The sequence below is a fragment of the Puma concolor genome, chromosome B3 (genome assembly GCF_028749965.1).
Source record: "Puma concolor isolate L17-30 chromosome B3, mPumCon1.1.hap2, whole genome shotgun sequence".
Taxonomy (NCBI): domain Eukaryota; kingdom Metazoa; phylum Chordata; class Mammalia; order Carnivora; family Felidae; genus Puma; species Puma concolor.
In genome coordinates this window covers 32156623-32183166 of record NC_141672.1, presented here as the reverse complement: position 1 = coordinate 32183166, position 26544 = coordinate 32156623, and the positions used below count along the sequence as shown (strand labels likewise).

At 47.7% G+C, this 26544-nt stretch overlaps 1 protein-coding gene across 2 annotated transcripts in view; it reads right to left on the bottom strand.

The window, feature by feature from the left end:
* MAP3K9 (mitogen-activated protein kinase kinase kinase 9) overlaps positions 1–26544 on the bottom strand; it is a 77051-nt gene that overhangs the window by 41023 nt on the left and 9484 nt on the right. The window lies entirely within an intron of this gene.

The following is a 26544-nucleotide window of genomic DNA, read 5'->3' as shown; positions in this document are numbered from 1 at the left end:
AAACCAAAGGACGGAGAGGAGTCCGGCAAGATGACTCTACCCCAGAGAAAAGTCCCATTCACTAGACGCAGCCAGGCCTTAGGGCACCTGAGTCAGTGCGCGAGACATTTGCCTCCTGCGGCCCGTTGTCTCCAGCGGAGGAAGGAAGAACTCGGGCTCTAGCCCCACCCAGCAGCCCAGAATGCCAACAGGTCCGTGGCTAACATGGAGCCACCTCCCTGCCAGGCTAACTCAGCAAGAACCACGCGGAAAAGCTTGCCTCACGGACCACTACCGTGCATGCATCCCCTGACCTCTCCTGGCCCCTGCTGACCCTCAGCCCACTCTGTCCCTCCAGGCAGGGCCAAGAGAGGCCAGACTCGCTTACTGAGGCAAATGATTCACCACCTAGACTCCCCGACTCTCCGCCTCAGCAGGTGCGGCGCTGCCTGGAGACGGCCAGGAGACACAGCCTCGGAGGCCCCAGCCAGTTCAGCAAGGTCAGCAGAGCTCCGCTGGGTTCCACTGGCACGACCGGCAAAGCTGTGCTTCCCGGCAACACTCAGCTCGGGCAGCCGAAGGCCCCATCAGAAGTGCAGAGAGGTGAGAGAACCGGGTCCTCGAGGATTTAGGATCCGCCCTCTCTTGGTGCAGAAGAGGCAACCGAAGGAAACAGAAGAGGAAGCCCTGCCGGAGCAGCCAAAGAGCACTCAACACAGTGACCTTTGCCTGTCCCAGAGCTAGAGCAAAGCTGAACCACGATGGCTCCCTTTCTATGCCTGCAGCCTGAGGAGGCATAATAGGTGCTCAGTAAGGACTTTTCTTGGTTGAATCAATAAATGGATACAGGGCACCTGGGTGGCTCAGTCGGTTAACCAGCCGACTCTTGATTTAAGCTCAGGTCACGACCTCCCGGTTTTCTGAGTTTGAGCCCCACGTCCGCTCTGCATGCTGACTGTGCAGAGCCTGCTTGGGATTCTCTCTCTCTCCCTCTCTCTGCCCCTCCCCAAATAAATAAATACATTTTAAAAACTTAAATAAATATATAAATACATACATGCAAATCATCCCAAAAGGTTTCTGACTGAATCAGTTTACATGGTGGTCCCCAAACTTGTTTGAGGGCTGGCTACGTCGGAATCACCAAAGAAGCTACAGCAATGGCTCCCAACCTCTTGAAATATGTCCTTTCACCCTTAGAAAAAATGCTATTATGACAGATGTACCTTTAATGTTGATTAAGAAGAAAATACGACTCAGAGCTAATGTTCATGGGGGCTTCAGTGTGCCGTGCACTGGGCCAAGTGACTTACATCCATAATCTTACTTCGTTCTCCCAGTAATTCAGGAAGGCACTTTCAGATGTGGAGACTGAAATCCAGAGAGGCTAGTCCACAGGCGATAAGAGGCAGAGCCCGGACCTAACCCAGGTTTGAATGAAATCACATTCAGTGCCCCGACCACCCTGCCATATTAAAATATTCACTGAGAAAAACACTTCTAATCGAATTTGCATTCTATCAACACAACAGCACCTACACACATTTGAAAAACAGACATGAATGTTGACACTCTCTGCAAACACACTTAGATTCAAAAAGGCCTTGCAGTAGCCCCCTCCCCAGAGGGCTACAGCCCATCACTGGGAACCACTGATCTCAACGATGTCACTGGAAGCCCACCACGCACAAAACAGAAGGCTACTGCCCTTGAGGAAAAGGGCAGCCAGCCACCAACTCATATCCAAGCAGGTGTCTCAAGGCCTCTGACTCCAGAGGAGGCGATGGGAGAGAAATCTCCAAGGAAGGGTTAAAACAGAAGGACAGAGTCAGCAGCGTTCCATGAGAAACAGAAAACAAACTGAAAACACAGCAGAAAAGAATTGCTACATTAGCAATCCTGGCAACATATCATGGAAGGACTAACGAGGGATTAATGATAGGAACAGAGCCTGAAAGCTGTGACCCAGACTGCTAGTCGCCCTTCAATGGTTATTCTCCCCTCATCCCATAGTAACAGAACCCTCAAGTGCATGATGGGCACCCGGCCACATATAACATTAATTATGTTGCCCAGTCTCCCAGTTCGAAAGCATAGCCAGGTGACTCGGAAGTATCATGTGGCTGCCTTCTGTAACTGGTCTTAAAGGTCATCAGCTAAAGGCCTTTGGCTGTTCTTCATCCCTTCCCACATCGTGCTGCCTGGAACACAGACAGGATACCTGGAGATCTAGCCGCTACCTTGGACTCTGAGGATAAGATTCTGCCTGAAAGTTGGCAGAAGTGTGAAATGGAAGGAGTCTAGCGCTTGTGGAACAGACATGTCATGCTAACCGCGGGCCGTCTCCTGCCAGACTTTTACATTTAAGACAAAAAGATTTCTTAGTTCAGCCACTGTTACTTTGGGTGTCTGTCTCGCATCAGCTAACCTAATCTAACAGGTACGAAGTTCAATTCCACTGCTACAAAATCTCTTTTAGCAAATAGATACATTAAAATCGAAAATCTAAATCCAAAGCAACAATTCCAGTCAATAAAATCTCTGTACAATACAGCCGAAGATTTGGAAAACCTCTCCAAGCTTCTATAAAATGAATCCACTTGACACGTTTCAGCTGCATGTTTTTTAAGTAGTATGTCATGTTCTATAATAAGTGTTGACTTAATTTTTTTTTTTTAAAGAGCCCCCTGTAGAGAGAGCCCATATGTACTGTGCTAAGTACAATGTGTTCAACTATAAATTAAACTAGTACTTCCTCTCAAGATCACTAGCCAGGAGGAAGATTCAGGGAGTAAGAAAGGCTAGAGCAGGAGATCTTTGTTTCTTATTATTAACCCTGTGATACAATTTAGCTTTTTAATAGGTACTGTATATGCACTTTAAAATACATATAGAAAGGGGCGACCGGGTGGTGGGTTAAGTGTCTGACTTCAGCTCAGGTCACGATCTCATGGCTCATGGGTTTGAGCCCCGCCTTGGGCTCTGTGCTGACAGCTCGGAGCCTGGAGCCTGCTTTGGATTCTGTGTCTCCCTCTCTCTCTCTCTGCCCCTCCCCAGCTCGTGCTCTCTCTTTCTCTCAAAAATAAATAAACATTAAAAAAAAAATTTAAATACACAAAAAAGATGTAGCAAGCAATAATATATATGACTATACTTTCATAAAACATTAGTATACAAAAATACATGGTTTGATCAGATTTCTTTTTGTTAGGAATATGCTGTCTGTTTACCAGACAGAAAAACACCTGAAGGATATATACCTAAATGTTAACCATAGTTACCTCTGGGTACCGGGTTTTGGGGCAATAAGTTTTTCTTATATTCATCTAAAAATTTTTTTTAATGTTTTATTTATTTTTGAGACAGAGACAGAGCATAAGCAGGGGAGGGGCAGAGAGAGAGGGAGATGCAGAATCCAAAGCAGGCTCCAGGCTCTGAGCTGTCAGCACAGAGCCCGACACAGGGCTCGAACTCACAAACCGCGAGATCATGACCTGAGCCAAAGTCGGGGAGGCTCAATTGACCTCGCCACCCAGGCGCCCCTCTTATATTCATCTTTATTATGAAAAATTGTCTACATTAAACGGGTATTCTTTGTTAATATTTTACAAATTAAGTTGTTAGGGGTGCCTGGGTAGCTCAGTTGGTTAAGCGTCCAACCCTTGATTTCAACTCAGGTCATGATCAGGTCATGGGTACAAGCCCCATGTTGGGCTCTGTGCTGACAGCTCGGAGCCTGGAGCCTGCTTCAGATTCTGTGTCCCCCTCTCTCTCCACCCCTCTCTTGCTTGCACTGGCTCTCTCTCTCTCAAAAATAAACATTAAAAGCCATTTTTTTTAATTACAAAAAAAAAAAAAGAGTGGTTTTCCCATAACCCTGTCAAGTTGATGGCTATGTCTTAGTGGTAGGGAGGGACAAGGAGGAAAACCTGCATTTAGAACAGGAGAGAAGCCACCAAAGTAGGAGTCAAACCTAATTCTACCTGTGTGCACACTGCCCTTTTCACCGGAACTCCAGGGTCTCAGACTAAAGCCAAACCACCTGAGTAGTGCTCTGTATCCTTGTAGGGAAGGGAACCAGCTTTTTATGTTTAAATAAGAGTATATTAGAAATAAAGACTATATTTCCAGGAAGCTCACAGACCCACAGCAGGACAGCTTTGGCAAGGAGTGGTGGCAAAAGCCTGCTGGTGGGCAACATCTCACCAGGCATTATTTAGGGCAAATGTGTGCTAAAAGCGCCACGGCTGAGACAGTACATCAGCTTGGGGGCACGGGGAAAGGTGTTGATGGGGGCAAGACAAGTAACTGTCCTACACCAGGTCTGAAACTGTTTTAGAAGTCGTGAGTCTTGCGGTGAGTGGTGCAGGCTGGACCCTGCAAACTCAGTAGCACTGGTCACCTTCCAGTCACACCCCCCAGATGGTAACTCAGTGAAGCCAGTGGGAGGGCTGACTTCACATTAAATGTTCAAACGTATGAGGATAGGAACTAACAAAGCAGGGGAATCCTGGGGCCTTAAGTCCTATTCTCTCCACTGGACCTTCACCCTCAAAACAGGTATGTATTTGGTGCTGAGCAGTGGCAGGAAGGTCCAATACAGCTGTTCAGCAACACCCAACACAGAATGTTGTTGTTGTTGTTGTTTTTAATGCTTTATTTATTTATTTATTTTTGAGGGGCAGGGGGAGAGAGAGGGAGAGAGAGAGGATCCCAAGCAGGCTCCTGGCTGTCAGCACAGAGCCCAATGTGGGCCTCGAACTCACAAACCATGAGATCATGACCTGAGCTGAAGTTGGACACTCAACTGAGCCACCCAGGTGCCCCCCCAACACAGGATGTTCTTAACCCAGGATCTCTGCTTTGACTTACAGAATCTTCTCCCACTGGCCCTGCAGACACTAGGCCATAAGAGCTATGAAACACCCTAGACTGACGAGCCTCCAATTTCCCATCCAGCACCAGGGTCCTGTTAGTTGGTCCAGTGCCTAGGTCACTATCTCACAGTGGGACCTTCTGTTCCTGTCCCCACCCATGCCTCTCTTTTCCCTTTTTCTAAAATGTGTGTCTTACCAGGCTAGCATAAAGGGCCTCCGGAGAGGGGGAAAAGAGGTTGAGGTTATATGTCAGAAGTGCAAACAATATGGGTCAACTCCAAAAGCTCTGTACCTCAGCTCCCCTGTTCACCAACAGCCACAATCCACCATGGGAGAAACATTGCTCACTGCTCATTTACCTCAGGAACGACCATTCTCTACATCCCCAAATGGAGAAAGGTTATTTTAGAGAGGAAGATTCTCCTCGCTCCATCACAGTCCAGGGGCCAGAAAGTCTCCCCTGTAAGACTAGCCTGGTGCGATTATAAGTGGGCAAGTTACGGGGCAGAGTTTGGAAGCACAAGGGTCAGCCCTTCACTGGAGGGGCCCAGGCCCCAGCAGGTCAACTCTTAGGGTGCTGGGCGTGGCCCACAGACCATGAGGCCCCACCCTGCCTAAGTGCAGCACCCACCCTCCTCTCTGGGAAGAAGGCACCACACCATGGGTGAAAAGGGATTCGGGGTTAACTAAAGCCTCTAAAATACAACCAACATCCAGGATCAGAGAAGCCAGGATGTTACTCAAGAGAGCAAAACTCCTCCCTGGTAACCCTCCTGCCTAAGAATCTGCGGACTTTGGTTAAAGATACTAGCTGTGTTGCTTAGGCCGGCAGTCCCCTACACAGGGGAGAGGGGGAGAGAGGAACGAGGAAGAGTTGGTCCTATAAAGGAAAACAGGAATGGAACCTCCTTCCCCCTCCCATCCCCCCCTCCCATTCGTTCTGGCCATAAGTCGCCCCTTATAAACACGGCCATCAGCGCTGCGAGTATTTATGGAGCGCTAACTACATACCAGTCACCGTGCTAAGCAGCCTACATGCACTACCTCCATCAATCAATCACCTCAGGAAACGGGTACTGTTTCATTTCTGTTTACAGGTGAAGACACTGCGGCCGAGCGAAGTGAGCACATTCGTCAGTTACATAGCCAGGACGTGGTAAATCTGGGACGACTGGCTACCACTCCACGTTCTTGATGATGATCTTAGTGTACCCCACACGCCCATCTTGCTTTAAGCATCTACTGTGGAGAAACATGGACACGAGAGACGGAAAGAAAATCCTCAGAAGGAGGTCACAGAATACACAGCCACCGGGGCTCCTGGGTGGCCCAGTAGGTTAAATGTCTGACTTCGGCTCAGGTCATGATCTCACAGTTCATGAGTTGGAGCTCTGTATCAGGCTCGCTGCTGTCGGCGCAGAGCCCGCTTCAGATCCTCTGTCCCCCTCCCCTCTGCTCCTCCCCTGCTCACGCTCTCTCTCTCTCTCTCAAAAATAAAATAAACTGAAAAAAATTTTTTAAGAAGTCACAGCTGCTGAGCTGTGAAGAAAGGACAGGGCTTCATCCAAGGGAAAGAGGCAGGAGGCCACTCTGAGCAAGGGGAATAGTGTGGTTTCAGGCCAAAGGGAAGAAACCCCGACACATGTAAGGAAGAGGAAATAGTCCCCGGTAGCTGGAGCAGGACATAGCGGCAGCGAAGGGCTGGGGCCGGACCGGAAGACTGCAGGCCACGCAGACATGCTGGGAATCTGTCCCGGAGTGACAGGCAGTTTGTGAGCAGGGAAGTGGTGTGGTTACAGCGAGACAAACAGAACTGAAAGAGCAAGAGACAGGCAGCGAGGACACAACAGTGACCTTTACAGTTATCCAGGGGAGGTGGCGAAGAAGGAACCACGGTACTGGGATGGAGATGATGGGCCAGTGAGATGCAGCGATTAATCACACGAACAGGGAAAAGGAGCGGCCAGTGAGTCCTGGGAAATCTCTCCAGCTTCACAGCACCCACGTGCTCCGGCTGGGTACCTGTAGGTCATCGATCTTTCGGGAAGGTACGCGCATTCAGCGAGGACGGGGGCTTTGGGAGGTTTCACTGCCCCTACCTCTGTGCCAACACACGCCCACCATCTCACGGCTTCCGATAGAGACTGAAGCTTCCCATCCCCTCCCAGCTTCCCATCCCCTCCCAGCTCTCCATAATCACCTGGGAACACGGTTCCTTCACTTCCAGGCACAGTCACAAACTCACACATTACAAACTGCCACGGTCTGGACCACATGCAGTTCCACGGCCCTGACATGCTGGCACCAGACACTATTTGCCAACGCAGCTCAGTCCCGCGTTCATCTGGGACAACGGGCAAGCCCCAGATACCAGTGCTCTGTGCTTCACGATGTCAGCCAAGGGCAGGCGGCAGAGAGCTCGGAGAATGGCACGGGCTGAGAATGAGGCCAGAATTGATAGATGGGCTTCCCGGGGCTGCCTGTTGAGAGCCAGTCCTCCGGCACCTGGGCCGTAAGCACAGTGTTCAGACAGGCTAGTTAACAGGACTGTGATACTGGGGCCTCAGTTCAAACCTGGAGGGCGTCCAGGGCTCCAGGCCACTCCCAACTCTGGCTGGTTTTCTCGCGAATACGCGCACGGGGGACAAGGGAAAAGATGTATACGTGTAAGCCAGCACTTGAGAGACAACTCCAAGCACCAGCCTTCCTGACGTGCCCACATCTGTGCCTGCTACATGATTCAACAGCACGAGGGGTGGATTTCTGCTGCTTTGTAGGGCTGGAGGATAGAGGGGACATGAGCGAGAACTCATATATTTATAGACTAACAATGGCTGGTCTCAAGAGACACAGCACAATTCATCAGCCTTTTTCAAGCTATTTTTCAATGACCCCTTTAACCAGCCCCAGCTTTCCATGGGAACTTCACTTTTATCTCTTCTCTCGACGCAGTGGCCCCTTACCACCTCTCTCACGCTGCCGAGTGAAGGTTCTCTCACAGCCAAGCTTCTTGTGATTAAAACACAAATGGCCACCGCCACCTTGCTGGCCAAACTTCCCAGTGTGTGTTTGCAGGACACCTTGCCCCCTGCCACATCCTAAAATAGGACGATTTCAACTCGGGCACCTACAGCCATTGCCACCTTGTGCAAATTAAGCTCAGATAACACAGCTGGGACTCTAGCCCTGAGCTCGTCCAGACATAGATATCACCAGCAGGAAACGGAAAGGCAGAGGCAGAGCTTTTATGCAGCCACTTTCCTTATTAAAGAACATCTCCACAAATACCTGCCAGCTCTGACCATTCCCACCACACTGTCTCACCCTGACCGTGAAGAGCTGCCAGGTCTCAGTCATGCCTCAGCTACAAACTGGATAAAAATGATCAGGAAAGAGGCAGCACATCAAACCTTTGATGATTCTGTCAACAAAAAGCCATTCTTCTTCCTTGGCATGTGGACATGGGGCGTTGCTCCCAGGCTCCCCACGAACCTGTGTCCCCAGGCTCTGCCACCAGAGTCCCCTTGGCAGGCAGGGCAGGTGGCATTTTCAAAATGGCACAACATCTCCCACCTTCTATGCTTTTCTCCGATGTGATCTGGACACTCCTCCCGCAGACAGGCGGGTCTCTGTCCCCTCTGAATCGCAGCGGGCCTGAGACTCCCGTTAACCACCAGAACGCAGTGTAAGTGACACTGCATGACTTCTGAGCCAGATCAGGAAAGACGACACAGCTTCTGCCTTGTTCACTGCAACACTTGTGCTTGAAGCCTTGAGCCACCGTGTCAGAAGGCCACCAGCCCCGAGCCAGCCACACTCGGAGGGCTCACACGTGGGCACCATCACCAGCAGCCCCAGCCTTCGAGTCCTCTCAGCCCAGGCACCAGAGATGTGCGAACAAGCCTTTCTGAAGAGTTCCGCCTCCAGCTGCGGCCTCAACCAGACCCTCCAAGTTGTTCCAGCTGAGGTTCCAGACATGGAGAAGCAGGAACAAGCCATTCCTCCTGAGCCCTTTCTAAATTCCCAGCCTGGTTTTCATGAGATAATGAAATGATTCTTGTTTGGGGCGGTTTGTTCTGAAGCAACAGTAATGGAAACAGTTGGTGACATGCTTGTGAGTCTATTGTCATATCGGCTGCTACCAGAGAAGCAGCTGCTCTTGGAGACGGTATTCTTAAAAAAGAATGAAAAGCTCCCTTTTATTGAGCATTTACTTTGTGCCAAGCATTATTCTAAGGGCTTGTGTGCATAATTTCATGTAGCATTACAATGCTATGAGTAAATACTAGGATTATTCTCATTTTACAGAAGAGGAAATGGACTCAGAGGTTGAGGACCTTGCCCAAGCCCGATCTGCCTGACTCAGAGCCTAGAACACTATATCATACTCTGCTCCCCAGCCGCTTTGAGACAGGAGTGGTTTCTATATGGGAGACTTAAGTACTTGGGGACATGGCTTTCCTGTTCAGTACTCCAGGTGTGGGAATTTCCTAAAGAATCTAGCGACAGAGGCACAACATTGACCAACACTTGGCCATGGCTGAACTGGGGCAGCCCCCTCCTCTGGAAAGTCACTGCTGTGGCCCACCATCCTTTTATCAACACCCTGTCCGCCCCCCGAACTGCTTTAAGACCTAACTCCTCCATCAGTGCCTTCCAAAGAGTTCTCCCTTCTGTAGACACCATCTCATGTACCCTTGGCACACTATTCCATACTGCATCATACTGTTCTGGTTGTCCGGGTGTGTTTATGCCATATGGCTCCTGAGGACGGAAAGAATGTGGTCGAAGTGACGTCTACATCGCATACATAATAAAGGGATGTGTCGTATTTCCTACAGCACCTATGCAATCACAGGCACGTCAGTTTCTCATGAGGACCTGCTGGTTGAGAATCATAACCCACGCAAAATGCAAACACCCCAGGCATCACCCAAGGCATCACAGAGGAGAAAAGATTTTATTGTGGAGGAAGAAACAGCACGACCCACCACAGCTGCCCATCACCATCACCATCACCTTGTAGCCAAGGAAGCCCGACCGCAAAGGCTCAAAACAATGGGAGTCACCATTTTGAAGCACAAATCCTTAATAGTCCTGGAAAGCTAAGAAAAACACAGTAAAATTTCCTATGAAATTTAGTCATAGGAAAATGAGTCATTTCCCAACTTCTCATCTAAGAGTAGGGAGAGGCCAACCTCAAGTAACACCTCAGGCTAAGACTAGCTTTGTTCTGACTCACTGTCTTCCTGTCTATGCTACGAATGCCTTTCTGAGTACCCACCTTCCACCTCCATGCCCACTGGGATGGGTGAGATGAGGTTTGTACCTGTACCTTCCTGGCCTATCTCCAAAGATGACTCTTGAAATCCAAGCGATAGAGTTGAGGATCTTACTATGGTTGGATAAAATCACAACCACACAGGTTCTCAAGGTGGTACATCTCTGTTCCCAGAGGGAGACCAGTCTGTTGGTTCCTTCCCTGATACCTAGAAAGGTAGCCATAATGGGCATACCCTGAAAGTGCCAGGAAAATGTTCAAATGTCTTCTTTCCTGCCCTCAGGGAACCTCCTAGTGAGGAAAGGTCTTAGAATATGTCCCTTTTCCTGAGCAGGGACATTCTTACTCTTCCTATAAGGTCATTATCAGTGACCTTCTCATTCCCAGCCTCTCCTTCAGTGTACTACATATCAAATCAAACACCAAAAAACTTATGAGGAGCCTAAAATTGGCTGGATTCATGGTCCGTATGACCTAGAAGGATGCACACAAAGCCAGCCTTATGGGGCATCTGGGTGGCTCAGTTGGTTAAGCATCCGACTTCAGCTCAGGTCATGATCTCGTGGTTCGTGAGTTTGAGCCCCACGTCAGGCTCTGTGCTGACAGCTCAGAGCCTGGAGCCTGCTTTGAGTTCTGTGTCTCCCTCTCTCTCTGTCCCTCCCCCACTGGGGCTCTGTCTATCTCTGTCTCTGTGTCTCTCTCTCTCTCTCTGTCCCTCCCCCACTGGAGCTGTCTGTCTCTGTCTCTGTGTCTCTCTCAAAAATAAATAAACATTTAAAGAAAAATTAAAGCCAGCCTTACATGCAATGATCACGGGTGGAAAGGTGTCCAATGGCAGGGGCGGGTGGGGTGGTGGTGGCAACATCCAAAAGTAAATCAAAATTACATAGACTTTCTACTTATTTTGCCAGGCATTAGAGGATTCATGTGCTCCACAGAAACACTTCTGCAGATCCCCTTTTTTCTCCTATTTGTTGTCCTCACATAAAGAAACTCATGAATTTCCTGCTTAAAATTCCTTTTTATTTTATTTTTTTTTTTTTAATTTTTTTTTTCAACGTTTATTTATTTTTTGGGACAGAGAGAGACAGAGCATGAACGGGGGAGGGGCAGAGAGAGAGGGAGACACAGAATTGGAAACAGGCTCCAGGTTCTGAGCCATCAGCCCAGAGCCCGACGCGGGGCTCGAACTCACGGACCGCGAGATCGTGACCTGGCTGAAGTCGGACGCTTAACCGACTGTGCCACCCAGGTGCCCCTAAAATTCCTTTTTAAAAAGTGTTTCTAACATGGGGCAGCCTGGGTGGGTTCGTTGGTTAAGTGTCCGATTTTGGCTCACATCATGATCTCATGGTTCATGTTCGAGCCCCGCATTGGGCTCTCTGCACTGACAGTGCACAGCCTGCTTGGGATTCTGTCTCTCCCCATCTCTCTCTGCCCCTCCCCCGCTCCAAAATAAATAAACTTAAAAAAAAAAAAAAAGTGTTTCTGTCAGGGTGAATTTGCTGGATTCCAGTCCTTGTCCCCTCTGCTTGCCTTCCATCACCATAGCTTAAAAATACCGGTGGTCGGGGCGCCTGGGTGGCGCAGTCGGTTAAGCGTCCGACTTCAGCCAGGTCACGATCTCGCGGTCAGTGAGTTCGAGCCCCGCGTCGGGCTCTGGGCTGATGGCTCAGAGCCTGGAGCCTGTTTCCGATTCTGTGTCTCCCTCTCTCTCTGCCCCTCCCCCGTTCATGCTCTGTCTCTCTCTGTCCCAAAAATAAATAAATGTTGAAAAAAAATTAAAAAAAAAAAAAAATACCGGTGGCAACAAACTCAAAATTCTCTTGGTGAGGCAGGAGAAGGGAAGAGCTGGGAGGCTTTACTCATAGTGGTTGGGCGTTATTTCACCAGCAGTCAAGTCAACTCAGAGCATTAAGGAATGAAGGCTGGAAAGCCCAATTTCTCTTTCATGATATTAATCTATGAATGTAAGTCAGCACTACAAAGCCTGCCCACCCGTCCTCCATAGGGAATGGAACTGCCACATTGGGCCCAACGCGATCCATCTGGTACAAACTCAGTTTGCAGGGCGCTTGGGTGGCTCAGTCAGTTGAGCATCCGACTTCAGCTCAGATCATATCTCACAGCTCATGGGTTCAAGCCCTGCATGAGGCTCTGTGCTGACAGCAGGGAGCCTGCTTGATATCCTCAAGAGTCAAATGATGTGGAAGCTTCTGTTATGGTCCAACTTTTGGATAGCTTTATATAAGCATAACTTTGATTCACCCTGAACCCTAACAAGAAGCAAAGCTGAGGCTACAGAATGATGGCTAAGATTCATACTGTGCTCCTGGAGGGGCCCTGGGGAAAGGGCAAAGGAGAAAGTAGCCCTCCGCTCCTATGCATTTTAGGACCACCAGGTCTAGGGCTGTCAGGTCCCTGGGTTAGAACAGTGAAGGATCCCCTCCCTGCAATTCCAGATTGGGGATGATCTGCCCCACAAGGACCCCAAGACCAGGTTTAAAGCCACAGCTAGCCCCAGCGCACCCAGAGTCTGGTGAGTCACAGGGTCAGTCCTACAGAACAAGCTGCTAGTATGGGGTCTCCCACTGCAATCTGCTCCCAGAGGACAGAGAAGAAAGACCACCACACGAGTGCTGGAGGGCCCTGGACTTGAGTTCAGGCCCCACCATTCTCTAGCTATGTGTTCTTGGGCAATGCATTAAACCTCTCTGAGCCTCAGTTTCCTCTACTGCAAAATGGGGTTACCACCACCTCCGCCTTGAGCATCTGAGACAGATACTGCTCCAAATTAAATTCTATAGCACCAAATACAAAATATGATTATTCTTCATCTCATCTCTAGGAATACTGGGGGGCGAAATGGAGGGCATTTATCTCTGTCACCATGAATAATAAGCTAAGGAAAGAAATCAGATAATGTCACTAATAATCTTAAATCATCAGGTTTATGTGGGAAAGGCTTATGAGAGGCTTATGTGGGAAAAATTTAAGTTGCTTTTCTATTACCATCCATGGGACTTGATGGGCCACCCTTCCTTGTCACCAGCCGCCATGCACTTGGAAAGGACAAGCTAATTTATGATGAATTTTAAGATTTTGAGGGAGAGGGGAGAACTGGCAATTACAGAGAGATTGTTAATGACCCACCATGGGATTCCTATCCCTAAAGACAGATAGCTAGGAGCTGACTACTTAAAAATGTTTTTCAATCTGATCAGAACATGGGCGGAGGCCCCTCTTTTCCAAAGAAGACAAACAAATGCCCAACAGATACATGAAAAGATGCTCAACATCACTAATCATCAGGAAGATGCAAATCAAAACCACAAGGAGATATCATGTCACATCTGCTAGGATGCCTATTACCAAAAAGCAAGAGATAACAAGTGTTGGGGAGGATGTTTAAAAAAAAAAAAGGGAATCTCTGTGCACTGCCGGTAGAAATGTAAATTGCTGCAGGCACGGTGGGAAACAATATGGATGCTCCTCAAAAAATTTAAAAGTAGAACAACCATATGATCCAGCAATTCTACTTCTGGGTGTACATCCAAAGGAAATGAAATCACTATCTCCAAGAGATATCTGCACCCCCATGCTCACTGCAGCATTATAGCCACGGTATAGTAAGAATCAAGTGTCTATCCACGGACGAATGGATAAAGACGACGTGCTGTACATATATATACGATCAAGTATTATTTGGTCCATAAACAAAGAAAATTCTGCCATTTGTGACAACACGGATGGACCATGAGGGCATTATCCAAAGTGAAATAAATCAGACAGAGAAAGATACGTACTGACTCTAAAAAAAAGGCAAACTCAGAAACAAAGCAGAATGGTGTTTGCTAGGGGTTGAAGGGTAGAGGAAATGGAGACACGCCGGCCAGAGAGCGCAAACTTCCTGTTAGAGGATGAGTAAGTTCTGGGGGTCTAACATACAGCATGGTGACTATAGCTAACAATACCGTACTGGGGCGCCTGGCTGGCTCAGTCGGTAGACCATGCTACTCTTTGTCTCAGGGTTGTGCGCTCAAGCCCCGCGTTGAGTGTAGAGATTACTTAAAAATAAAATCTCTTAAAGAGGGGCGCCTGGGTGGCGCAGTCGGTTAAGCGTCCGACTTCAGCCAGGTCACGATCTCGCGGTCCGTGAGTTCGAGCCCCGCGTCAGGCTCTGGGCTGATGGCTCGGAGCCTGGAGCCTGTTTCCGATTCTGTGTCTCCCTCTCTCTCTGCCCCTCCCCCGTTCATGCTCTGTCTCTCTCTGTCCCAAAAATAAATAAAAAACGTTGAAAAAAAAAATTAAAAAAAAAAATCTCTTAAAGAAAAACGCAAAACCTATTATATATTTGAAAATTGCTAAGAAGAGTAAATCTTAAATGTTGTCACCACACCAAAAAATAATTATGTGAGGTGACAGATGTGTTAACTAAGCCTGCTGCGGTAACCATTTCGCAATATATATGCATATCAAAACATCACATTGTACACCTTAAACTTACACAATGTTACCTGTCAATTATATCTCAATACAGCTGGCAGGGGTGGGGGCGGGGGGTGGAGAGGAGGAGTCTTTACTGTTTTTACTTCCTGAAAACTAAAATACATGGCAGAGCTTGAACAGTGGTCTCTTTTATATAACCCAGTGAAGACATGATCGTTAGTGGGCAGGAAAGATGCAGACTTTGCTGCTCAGCTTTAAAAAAAAAATTTTTTTAACGTTTATTTATTTTTGAGACAGAGAGAGACAGAGCATGAACGGGGGAGGGTCAGAGAGAGAGGGAGACACAGAATCCGAAACAGGCTCCAAGCTCCGAGCGGTCAGCACAGAGCCCGACGCGGGGCTCGAACTCACGGACCGCGAGATCGTGACCTGAGCTGAAGTCGGCCGCTCAACCGACTGAGCCACCCAGGCGCCCCTGCTCAGCTTTGACCTCTGGGGCTATAAGCAAGGCATCCCTGATCCCTTGGACGGTGCAGATGCCTCAGATGCTGTCGCCCACGATACTTGGGACCTAGCTGGGAAACATGGCAGAGTGACAGGCCCCACTGTCAGGGGCTGGGAGTGCCTGGAATAAAAGACCTGTCACTGGACCCAGGCAACCCAAAAGCCTGACTTTAGGCAAATTACTCAACGTCTTGTGGTCACAGCTCTAAGATTCCATTAAGCTCTAGTCTAATCCATAAACACAAAAGGGAGTTATGAATGACTGGAAACTGGAGACTATCACTGTTTCCCCCAACTACAGCTTTCACCTTCCTCTTGGATTCTGAAGGTTAACAGAATGCAGAAACAAACAAAAATAAAATGTATCCAGATGGCATGCACTCCACGGAGGGAAGTGGCAGGAGATGAGGTACACAGACAGGAACAGGCAAATCACACAGAAAGAAAACACAGTCGCATCTGCACTGTGCAATCTGGGATACCTTTTTCTTTTTTCAAGAATACCTTTTCCTGTTACCTTGCCTTATCGGGCATATCAAGTTGCAAGCAGTCACAAGGATCTGCAGAGAAAGGTCTGAGTTCCTAGATCAGTCGCTGCCAGGGCCCCACAGACCCACTGTGAAGGCTCAGGCCCCAAGGTAGACAGATGGGTAGAGAGTCAGAGCCTCCACGGCTGGGCAATTCCAGAGGCAAACATTACGCTTCTGACTTTCTAAGCTCCAAGAAACACCCTCTTCTAGAGTCCTAAGCTCCTGAAAAGGTTATGAAACAGAAATGGACATATAAAAGCAAAGCTTGATGACCGCAAATGCAGTTTGTTCAGTAGAGGAGTTTGAGTCCATCCAGAAAGGAACTAGGGGTAGAAAAGGCAAGGCTATATGCAAAGTCCTATACTGGGGGTGATTTGTGGGAAAGGGGAGGCAGGGAGCAGGAGAAAATGGAAGAAAGAAAAACATTACCTCTGCCGTCAATAATTCTACTGGGATTCCTGGGTTTTCACAGAAAAAAATTATCGAAGGAGACAACAGCAACAACAAACCCCACACATTAATTACATTTACTTCTAAAAAGTAAACTTAGGGTTTCGGGTAGGAATAAGATGAACTTTTCTTTGTATTTCAGTTTTGAACTATTCTTACCTTCTGTACGTATCACTGTGTCTATAACTATAAATATCTACACTGCAATTGGAGAACAGGACTAAAACACTTAACAGCCAAGTACAAGACAATTTATACTTAAAAGCAGAAGATCACAAATCACGGATCTAAAGACTGAGGAAATAAACGTAGCCTCTGGAATTACAATAATAATGATCGATTTGTGGAGCACTTACCGTGTGCCAGACGGTGCTAAGCGCTTCATCTAGATTATTTCACTGAATCCTCACCTCTACCCTATAAAATGAGATGGGTGCAATTATCATTATTCCCATTTAACATTAACAAAAACTAAAGCACAAAGAGTTTATCATTTGTGCAAGGTCCCAGCTATCAAGTAATAGAGCCAAGGCATCAACCACACCTCACCCAGAGCTCACATGGGCTCATCTCCAATGAAAGAGGGGGTTCACATCCTAAATGTGGACTCTAAAGGAGAGTGGGGGCATTGTTGAGATAATATCTTGGGCTGAAGGGAGACGTTAATGCATGGGAACAGGCACAGTGCTGGAATCTGTGATGACCAAACCCACAAACATTTCCTGAGGACCTACTAAGTGCTGGGCCCAGCCAGATGTGCAATAGCTATAGGCAATAAAGCTGCTGCACAGAGATGGGCAAAGGGCAGTGACGCGCCATCCTCCTACCAAAAGAAGACCGCAGCATTCAAAAGAAAATCTCTTCAGCCCGCCCTAAATATTCCAGTCTTAAAAAAGGCCGTGCAACAATCATGCTAAGTTGACTTGGGGAAGAAGCCAGGAAGAGGTGTGAAAACGGCCTTCCCTTTGACCTTGGCCGTGGACTGTGCAGCAGAGGAGAGAGAAATATACTGCCTTCCTCCTGGGGCAAACTCATTTTAATTATCAACTGAGAGGCCAGCAGAGCCATAAAACCGGCCAGCTGTCCCATTCATTCAGGCCAAAGGCCGTAACAAGACAAGGCAGCACTTCTCAGGGGGGTAAGCACTGTGAGTTAAGATAGGTCTGGAGACAGTGAGAGAGACACCGCCTTCTCTACAAGAAGCCCAGACATGGCTGGAAGCGGCTGGGGGGGTACCAATCCCCTTCTGCGGCTTCAGCTGAAATAAATCTGCCTTTTACAGTAAAACTACCCCTCGCCGACTTGGGAAAAGTCAGCTCAGGGCTGCCTAAAATCCTCAGGCTACTTTTTTGTTTTGTTTTAAGTAGGCTCCATGCTCAACATGGAGCCCAGCGCAGGGCTTGAACTCACAACCCTGAGATCAAGACCTGAGTTGAGATCAAGAGGTGGATGCTTAACTGACTGAACCCCCCAGGCACCCATCCTCATGCTACTTTAAACAGGGAAAGTGAACTATATCCTGTGTACATCTAAAATAACAAGGAATAGAAAGAAGTTTCTCCTACTCCTTGGAAAGAGGAAAAGAGCACAGCTTCGTTACTGAACGTGGTCCCTATGGGGCACATGGCACACAGTTTCATACCAACTCTTTTTTTTTTTTTTTTTTAAAGTTTATTTTGAGAGAGAGAGAGAAAGTGAGAGTAGGGGAGGGGTAGAGAGCGATGGAGAGAGAGACAGAATCTGACAGTGCAGAGCCCTATGCGGGGCTCAAATCCATGAACCGCACAATCATGACCTGAGCCAAAGTCGGATGCTTAACCGACTGAGCCACCCAGGCCCCCCTGTTTCATACCATCTTAAAACAACACTGCTCTTTTCTGTAATGCCTACATTTTGCAGATAAGGATCCTGGAGCTCCAAGAAGCTACCCACATGTCCCATGTCAGGGCTCAAGAAGTAGCTTTAATCCAAGTCTCTCTGACTCCCCAGCCAGCGTTCCTTCCATGTGTGGAAGGACCAATGGGGTTCCCAAAACCAAGCATAGGGGGAAATGCTTTCTTCTCAGATCAAAACCTCCAAGTTTCCTACAGAGAGCAAAAATCCCGGGGACGAGCAATCCTCAGCTTTAATATGTCTCATTTCTAGACCTCTCTGTCATGCTCCAGCATCTGCATGAGCACAATCTTCCTGCAACTCTGTTGGGGAGGGGGACGGAGGCACACAAACACCTGAGTGGTCTTGAGCCCCATCTGTAAAAGCCTAATGTCAATTCAGAGAAGTGGGGATGGGAAGCTGATAGCAAAGTTCTGAGACACCAGGATGCCCCTCATTCAGTCCCAAGGACAGAAATGGCGTTTGACGAACTGCGTCCTGCCTCCAGGATGAAGGCTGCCCTTGGTTTATTGTGAATCCCCATCATGATTCATGTGACCGGAGCATCTTCTCTCGGCAAGGCCATCTGTCATGCCCTGGGCAGCAAAGGGGCAGGGAGCTCCTGTGAGCTCCAGTCAACTGTGTTCTCGCTAAACCACTTGGAGAATATTCCCCATCAGGAGCTCTGGCCCCTGCAACAAAAAGCCAGAAAGCAGGGAACCCGGGCCTGTGCAGACCACGTAATCACCACCTTCTCCCAAACACACATTCACACTTTAAGTCACACAATGTCAGCCTGGAAGGGACCTCAGGGACCATCTCGTCCAAACCTTTCATTTCACACTCGTGGAACCTGAGGCTCAGAGAGCACAAGATGTGCCCAAAGGCAACCCAGCCAATCAGTGCTGAGGGTGGCACGTGGGTCTATGCTCCTTCCACTGCACCCATTCATTCTTCCCTTACTCACAGGCCCAGTTTAAGAAGTTCGCTGTAACAGGGGCACATGGGTGGCTCAGTCGGTTAAGTGTTCGACTTCGGCTCAGGTCATGATCTCACAGTTTGTGAGTTGGAGCCCCGCGCCGGGCTCTGTGCTGACAGCTCGGAGCCTGGAGTCTACTTTGTATTCTCTGTCTCTTTCTCTCTCTGCAACCCCGCCCCCCTCAAAAATAAACATTAAAAAAAAAAAAAGAATAAGAAATCCTCTCTAACAGTGTTGATTCATAACCTTCTCAGAGTCTTGGATTAGTCAAAGTAGTACACCCCAAATGAACCTATACACATTGTGCATAGATTCCAAGTGATTCAAGGGCGCTGTGTTAACAACCTGTCCCTAATAAGAGCAACAAATATGGCTCTACAAGAAGCTGATGGGGGACTGAAAGGGATTCTAAGGTAAAGAGATGGGTGGCCCGAGGAAGAAGCTACATTTGTCTCTCGACTCAACAAGACCACGCACATCACACCTCGAGTTTCACTTTCCCTATCCATAAGTAACCCTGAGCTACCTCACAGAAATGAGGTAAAACACCGGGTCAGGAATGGAAATTCTTCCAAGAGGTGTGGAGGAAGGGAGAGCCAGGCAGGCTCTGGTCTCCTTAGAGCCCCTGAAGCACCAATCTTGACCCTGAGTGGTGACAGTGCCACAGACCAGCTGCAAAAGGTTCAGGTCACTTACTTAGCTGTTACCAGGCTTGCCTGGGGAAAGGTGTAGGGAAGAGAAGACACAGTAATTTGGCTTTCAAGGCAACAGCAGCTCAAATCAGAGGAAACAGAGATAAAAGGGAAAACACTAAGGAATCTGGAAATCAGAGCCCGCACACCACTAGAAGCCCTGCTTGCCCTGCAACTGCACCCTCACTGAGGCTGTTTCCCCAAGATAACAACTCAGGGTCCAGGATACCTACCAAGATCCTTCGCACAACACCATCTTCTGCTCCAACAGCAACGCAGGCTTTAGAGGTGCCTAAACATTGCCCAGGGCCCCACACTACCTCCTACACCACTGAGTAAGCTGCAGAGAAGCCCCAGAGCCACCAAAGGTGAAGGAAGGCACTCCAGAGCAAGCTTGGGGAAAGGATGGCAAAGAGACCAGTTTCCCTCCTGATCCTTCTCAGCAGCCCCTCAGCCCCACCATCCACAGGAAAGGACCCAGGGGATGTCAAGGGCACTTGCCTCTTGTGGGGGGTGGGGGGGGCCTGCTCTCACTGGACATTTGTGCCTGCTGGTCTCCTTGCCTGGACCGTCCTGGCCTTAGCTACCCTCACTGCTTTGTCTCATGAACTCCTCCCTACTCCCTCCGGAGATTCTCAGGCATGTCCCTTTATTATCATTCTCATGGTACCAACATCTGCCCTGAACAGTATACGCAGAGTCATGACTTTACATTTTAGGTCTTTCCCCCATGACCCCCCCGGGGAGCTCTGTGAGGGCAGGGCAGGTGTCTATTTTCGTTTACTGTTATATTCTCAACACCAAGCGCTCCAATTGACACACAAAGAAGAAGCATCTTTGTGCGAAGACGGCCACGCCCAGGGGAAAATGGACAAGCAAGGTTCCCAGGCAAAGTTAAAGAACTGAGGTCTGCAACCCAGACCTTCTGGCCTCACCCGCTTCTTCTGCCGAGTCGTGTTCACCTGGCTGGTTGGTTGCTTCGTCTCAGCCTCATCCACGTATGTCTTCATTTTGACTCGCAGAACATGTCTCTGTGTTCATGCAAAATGCTACCCATCAGCTGAACAGAATACTCTGGTACATGCCTGGTGGCTGCTAGCTAACCTTAGGTATTGCCTCCTACAACCAAAATGACCCCATTCATTAAGCACTGATATGCTTTTGCCAGGAAAAAAAATCCTCAAAACATGTCCATCACCCTCCAATTCCAAAAGAAGGAGTTTGAGGAAAGAACCACAAAGAACAGAAATGGGAAGAAAAATGGAGAGCCAGCAGCACCCGAGCCAGGTACTGTTGGAAGTATCTCACTGGGGATGCATTCCTGAGGCATAAAAAAAGGCATTTACGCACCTCTTATAAAGGACTGGGAACTGGGCTCTCTAGCCCATACTTTGCTGCCTCCCAGACCCATCCTGGGGATGTTTTATAGTTTATTTTATGCTCTTATAGGAAAAACTGCTGTTATGGCCACTCTTCATCCTTTTCTAGGCAAGTCCTTCCTGCCACATTGCTCTTGGCCAGGATCCCTGTGCCCTACTTGCTTCTTCCATTCCTTCCTTCTTGCGCATAGGAACGCGCTCTACCTCAGTGTACAGGAGGAAGGGCACCAGAGAGTGGAATCCAGTGGGTCAGACCGTTCCACAAGCCTTGCAGCTGGCATGCTGTCAGTCTGGAGAAATCCTCCCCAGGAAACACAGTCGGGGCTGTGGCCAGTGTCCAGTCCAGGTGTAAACCAGGGCTTAGATGTTACAGCCTGCCTGAGGTCAAGGGCAAGACGGAAGCTCTGTCCCCCTGACTCTTCCAAAGAAAGCAAGTCTTCGGCTTCCTTATCTTGTCAACTCCGGAGAGAAGGCTGAAGAAGGGCACCAAGTGCAACCGAGCAGAGACACCAGAGGGAGAGGTGCTACTCAGGCCTTGAGTCGCAGGGGGAGCAGCCAATCAAACTCAACAAAACTAGAACTGAGACTGTAAGGAGCACAAAAGGGGATTCACAAGTTGGGAACACAAGGATCGCTGAGGTTGGATGGAAAGGACTGGCAGTGGATGCAGGCAGCACAGGGGCGGGGGGGGGGGTGCTGCTCCAGCAGTATCCGGCAGCCCGCAACTGGCTGCAGTGGAGACACTGGCCACTGGATTATTCGGGGCTGGCATCCAGGAAGGGTGCAGGGAAAGAAGAGGGCAGAGGCACTGGAGGACGGCAACAAATACACGGCGAGAATACCACCCTCGGCACCGGAAACGATGGCGAACTCGGACATTAGGAAGGGGGTGAGGGCCTGGAGATCACACGGAGGATGAAAAGCGACATCTGTACCAGGGAGGCAGGAGGGACGTCCTTTGACAAGAGAAGCGGAAGCTTTACATTTTGAGATCCTGTAAGCAGGCCAGTTCAAGTGACACTGCGCTCGCTCATTTATTCACTCATTCATGTACCTGGGAAGCTAAAGACACAAAATCCGTTTGGAGGCAGAGCGGATGCTCCTGAAATCATCGCCAACATAAAGAGGCCAGGGGATGCAGGCTGGCAGCCGGCTACAGGCCAGCAGTGCTTTGTTCCATTTTTCAACGGCCCGCGCTGGATGGAGCACGCACTCCCTTCACCATTCCCACCAAGCCCTATAGCTTCACACCAGCGGCTTCACAGACGTACTGACCCTGGAAGACATCTGAGCTTGCCACGCTAATATCCTCTACGTGCTCTCAGGTAGCATGTGTTCAGCACGAGGCGACTACTTAGCAATGACCACAGTGATGGACTGTCGGGAGGAAGCGGCCAGGTTTGCGCTGAGCACAGGAAAATGGGTAAGGTTTGGACAGGCAGAGACATGAGGCAAGGCCACCCCGGGAAGCAAGGTTATTCCCATGGCAAGGGTGTAATGAGGCCTCAGTGGCCCGGAAGCACAGAGTGTATTCCAGGGGAAAGAGGAAACCAGCTTGGCTTAAGGGGAAAGTGCCTTTAGAGGAAGAGAGAGATAAAGGCAGCAAAGACCTCATGAGAAGTTTCGGGTAACATCCAAACCAAAGAAGGCAGGTGTGGTTAGTCCCAACCAAATGCAGTCCACCACTCACCTCTGGTTTTCAGCTATGAAGTTAAGAGTAAATTGATCAGCTCTTAATGAAATGTGGCTGCTATGGCTCTCTGAGTAGGACAGCAATAGCATTCCTAATTCTATAAAACCAAAGCACTATAGGCCCACATGAAGCAATTCAGCGAGACGCCCCAGCTGCCCAAAAGCAGTGTGCCAGCAACAGCGTGGTGACTGGGAACACAAGCTGAGGGGTCAGGCCTGGGTGCTAAGTCTGCTCTTAGGACTGGAGGTGAGATCCTAGAGAAATGGATGACCCCTTGGAGCCTTAGTTTCCTCATCTGTAAAATAAAGACATTCATAGTCTACTCGGCAGGGTTGCTGTAAGAATTAAAACAGAATCTACATGAAATGCTCAGACAGTGCCTGACCTAAAGAGAGCACTCATTTTATATATAATATATATATATATATATATATATATATATTTTTTTTTTTTTTTTGAGAGAGCAAGTGCATGCACTTGTGGGGGAGGGACACAGAGAGACAGAATCCCAAGCAGGCTCCACGCTGTCTGCGCAGAACCTGGCAAGGGGCTCAAACTCACAAAACCATGAGATCATGACCTGAACCCAAATCAAGAGTCGGACGCTTAACCAACTGAGCCACCCAGGTGCCCCAATCACATCAGTTATATTATTATTGTTACTGTTATTATTAAGGGTTTGGTTTAGCTAATACAGCATATCTAAGTAGCAGAAGACTGTGCAACCTTTAAATACCTTGTGGTGGAAGAATATTTGTTTACGTAACAAGTCACGACCCGCTGACAAGGAGGGCAGCATGAAAGCATACTACACGGTTATTAGGATTTCCTGTGTATGATTCTGGGTAAAAAACACACATAAATGCAAAAACTGGAAAAACTGCTTTACCTCTATGTTTTTCTGTGTTTTCTAAGAGGAGAAAAGAAGTGATTTAATAATAAAAGTAATAACACAACCTTCACTTTGGGCAAGGCTTTTCAATGTCCAAAGCTTTTTCCTATGATCTCATTTTTACACTAATGTAAGCTTGAATGACCGCTATTAAACTGCTATTCTGCCAAATGCCTGTAAGCCAAAATCCAGAAATCCATCTCCTTACCCCCAAAAGGGCAATCTTTCCACTAAAAGACCATCTTTCACTGACACCTTTGCTAACCATCAAGTCGCTGGTTTTCCCCAGTGGATGGAGTGAGACACAAATCCAATTATATAGCCAAGGTTTTCTGCAAGTAGTTTAAGAAGGGATGTTTAAGTTAATGATGCAACATGGTAAAGTAGTATAAACCATTAGTTAAATCGGGGGACTGAGCCACACGTCCCAAGGCCTGGCTAACCTTGTTTGGCTATATGATGCTTAATATCTGAAGTTATAGTTCTTCCCAATGCATGTCCCACATTAAGATGCCATGGTAAGACCGCCAGCTGCTTCCACCACCGGCCTCCCCTGGCAGCAGACCCTGATTACTAGCTGGGCTCGCTGCCACCCAGATTAAAGCCCTGCCTCTCCCAGCCTCCTCTGCGCCAGCCATGGCTATATGATTACATTCTGGCCAATTAATGCAAGCAGATGTGTCTTGCTGGACTTCTGGGAGGTTCATGGGAGCCAACTCAGTGTCAGGAGCACCTTTTTCTGGGCTTCTGCTTTTTGTCCCCCTTCAGGCCTGTTACTTGGACCAAATAACTGGCATTTCAGCAGCCATCTTAGACCATAAGGCAAGCCTAAGGATGCAACCCATGTACTGGGCTGCCGTGAAAAATAGGAGCCTGGGTCCCTGATGACACTGTGGTGTTCTTAACCCTGCAGACTTTTTTTCAAAGACAAATGAATGTATACTTTGTTTTAGCCACTGATATTTTGGTTTTTAGGTGATGCGCAGCCAACCCTAAACTTATTGAGGATTATGGACCAATATAGGATGCTATACATTTTCCATTGTCAGTTAACAGCACGTGACTTTTAAAAGTAGGTGACTAGGATAATAAAGCATTTTAATAAATCACCTTTTTACTGAATCTTTTGTAACGTATGTTTGTCACCAACTACTTTCTTTTTTCCACAAAGACAGCCCCAATAGATACATTCTCATTTCTCTAGTGGTTCTAAGTCAACTAACACGTAGGATTCATAGCATTCTGCCCTCACATGACAGCGACCAAAATCCAACTCTCTGGAACCAAGAAAAAAACAGGCCAGTGTACCCAGGTCTGCAAAAACACTAAATTCTGACTCTCCACCTGGCGGGTAAAAACTAGCACAACATTATTTTAAATGATTAAAATGATTTTCAAGTCACGCCCACAGAGCAATGAAGTAAAAACAACAACGTCATCAAGGCTCATATTGGATTTATACAGTCCCGGCAAACAGCCACCACAGACAAATTTCAAGAAGCTACCCCAGCTCCCATGAGAGATATACAGCAGACATCAATATCAGCACCAACCACACAGCCCAATGGACTATGCACGTTTCTGGGCATCTGTTACCGTGAGGAGGTCAAGGGTCATACTGCCCCATGTAAGTCCAACTCTCATCACGACATAGTACACCTGAGGGCTCCACCTTGGCAATCCTAAAGCCCCCTAAAGACAAAGAAAGACCAGGGTTTTGTCTCTCAGATGACAGAATGGCATTGAGGTCTCTTGCCATCTCCTGCAGCAAGTAAACTTTTCCTTCACAAGAACCTAGACTTCCATACATAATCTCACAAAAGGTAAATCCTTGTGTTTAGCTTAAATTACACCCAAGTTTGAAACTTCTTGGAGGAAATGATTGACTTTTACAGTTCCATCATCCTAGCCCAAGTTTTTAAGATTAGAGCACTTTGCCTACTTCTCCTAGCATGATAAGAAAAAATAAAGTTCACTTTCTACATTACATTTTCTACCAACTCATCTGCTTATTCTTACCCCATCATCCAAAGCAAAGTCTAGGCAGAATGTGAAAAGGGTCACCAAAAGTTTTAGCTTATTTAAACATTTACAGAATTTGAGAGGAGGGATGAGAATAATCGTATTTTATTTTATGGAACTTAAATCCCTTACATGCATTATATCTAATGTTCCATGCTTTTGCAAGGATGAATTTTTCTTTTTTTTAAATTTTTTTTTAAACGTTTATTTATTTTTGAGACAAAGAGAAACAGAGCATGAACAGGGAAGGGGCAGAGAGAGAGGGAGACACAGAACCGGAAGCAGGCTCCAGGCTCTGAGCCATGAGCCCAGAGCCTGACGCGGGGCTCGAACTCACGGACCACAAGATCGTGACCTGAGCTGAAGTCGGACGCTTAACCGACTGAGCCACCCAGGTGCCCCAGGATGAATTTTTCTATTGTTAAGGGTGAGGAAGGCTCAGGTAGAAGAGATAAGGGTAAGAAAGGCTATCTTAAAGTAAATTAGAAAATATATATTGGGGTGTGTGTGTGTGTGTGTGTGTGTGTGTGTGTATTTACTTTAAGGGTAAGAAAGTCTATTTTAAAGTAAATTGGAAAATATATTTGTGTGTGTGTGTGTATTTACTTTAAAAATATTTAGAAGGATATGTCAAATGTAATACTTATGCTTCCTGAAGGAAAACATTATGGGTTACCTTTCTCTCTCTTTCTTTTTTATCTACACTTACTAACTTTTGTACAACAAAAACATGCACTACTTATATAATTTTACTTATTATTTTAAAAAATTTAAAAAGTATTTTTTAAAGTAAACAGATTCACAGTAGTATTAACAGAAAAATAAACCACATCTGGAACAGCTCGGAACAAAGTCTGAAGGATTTCTGGGCTCAATGCTGAAGAAGACAGAGAGTGAAGTTCCGGGGACCCACACCACTCTCCAAAACCCCAACTCCCTCCTCTC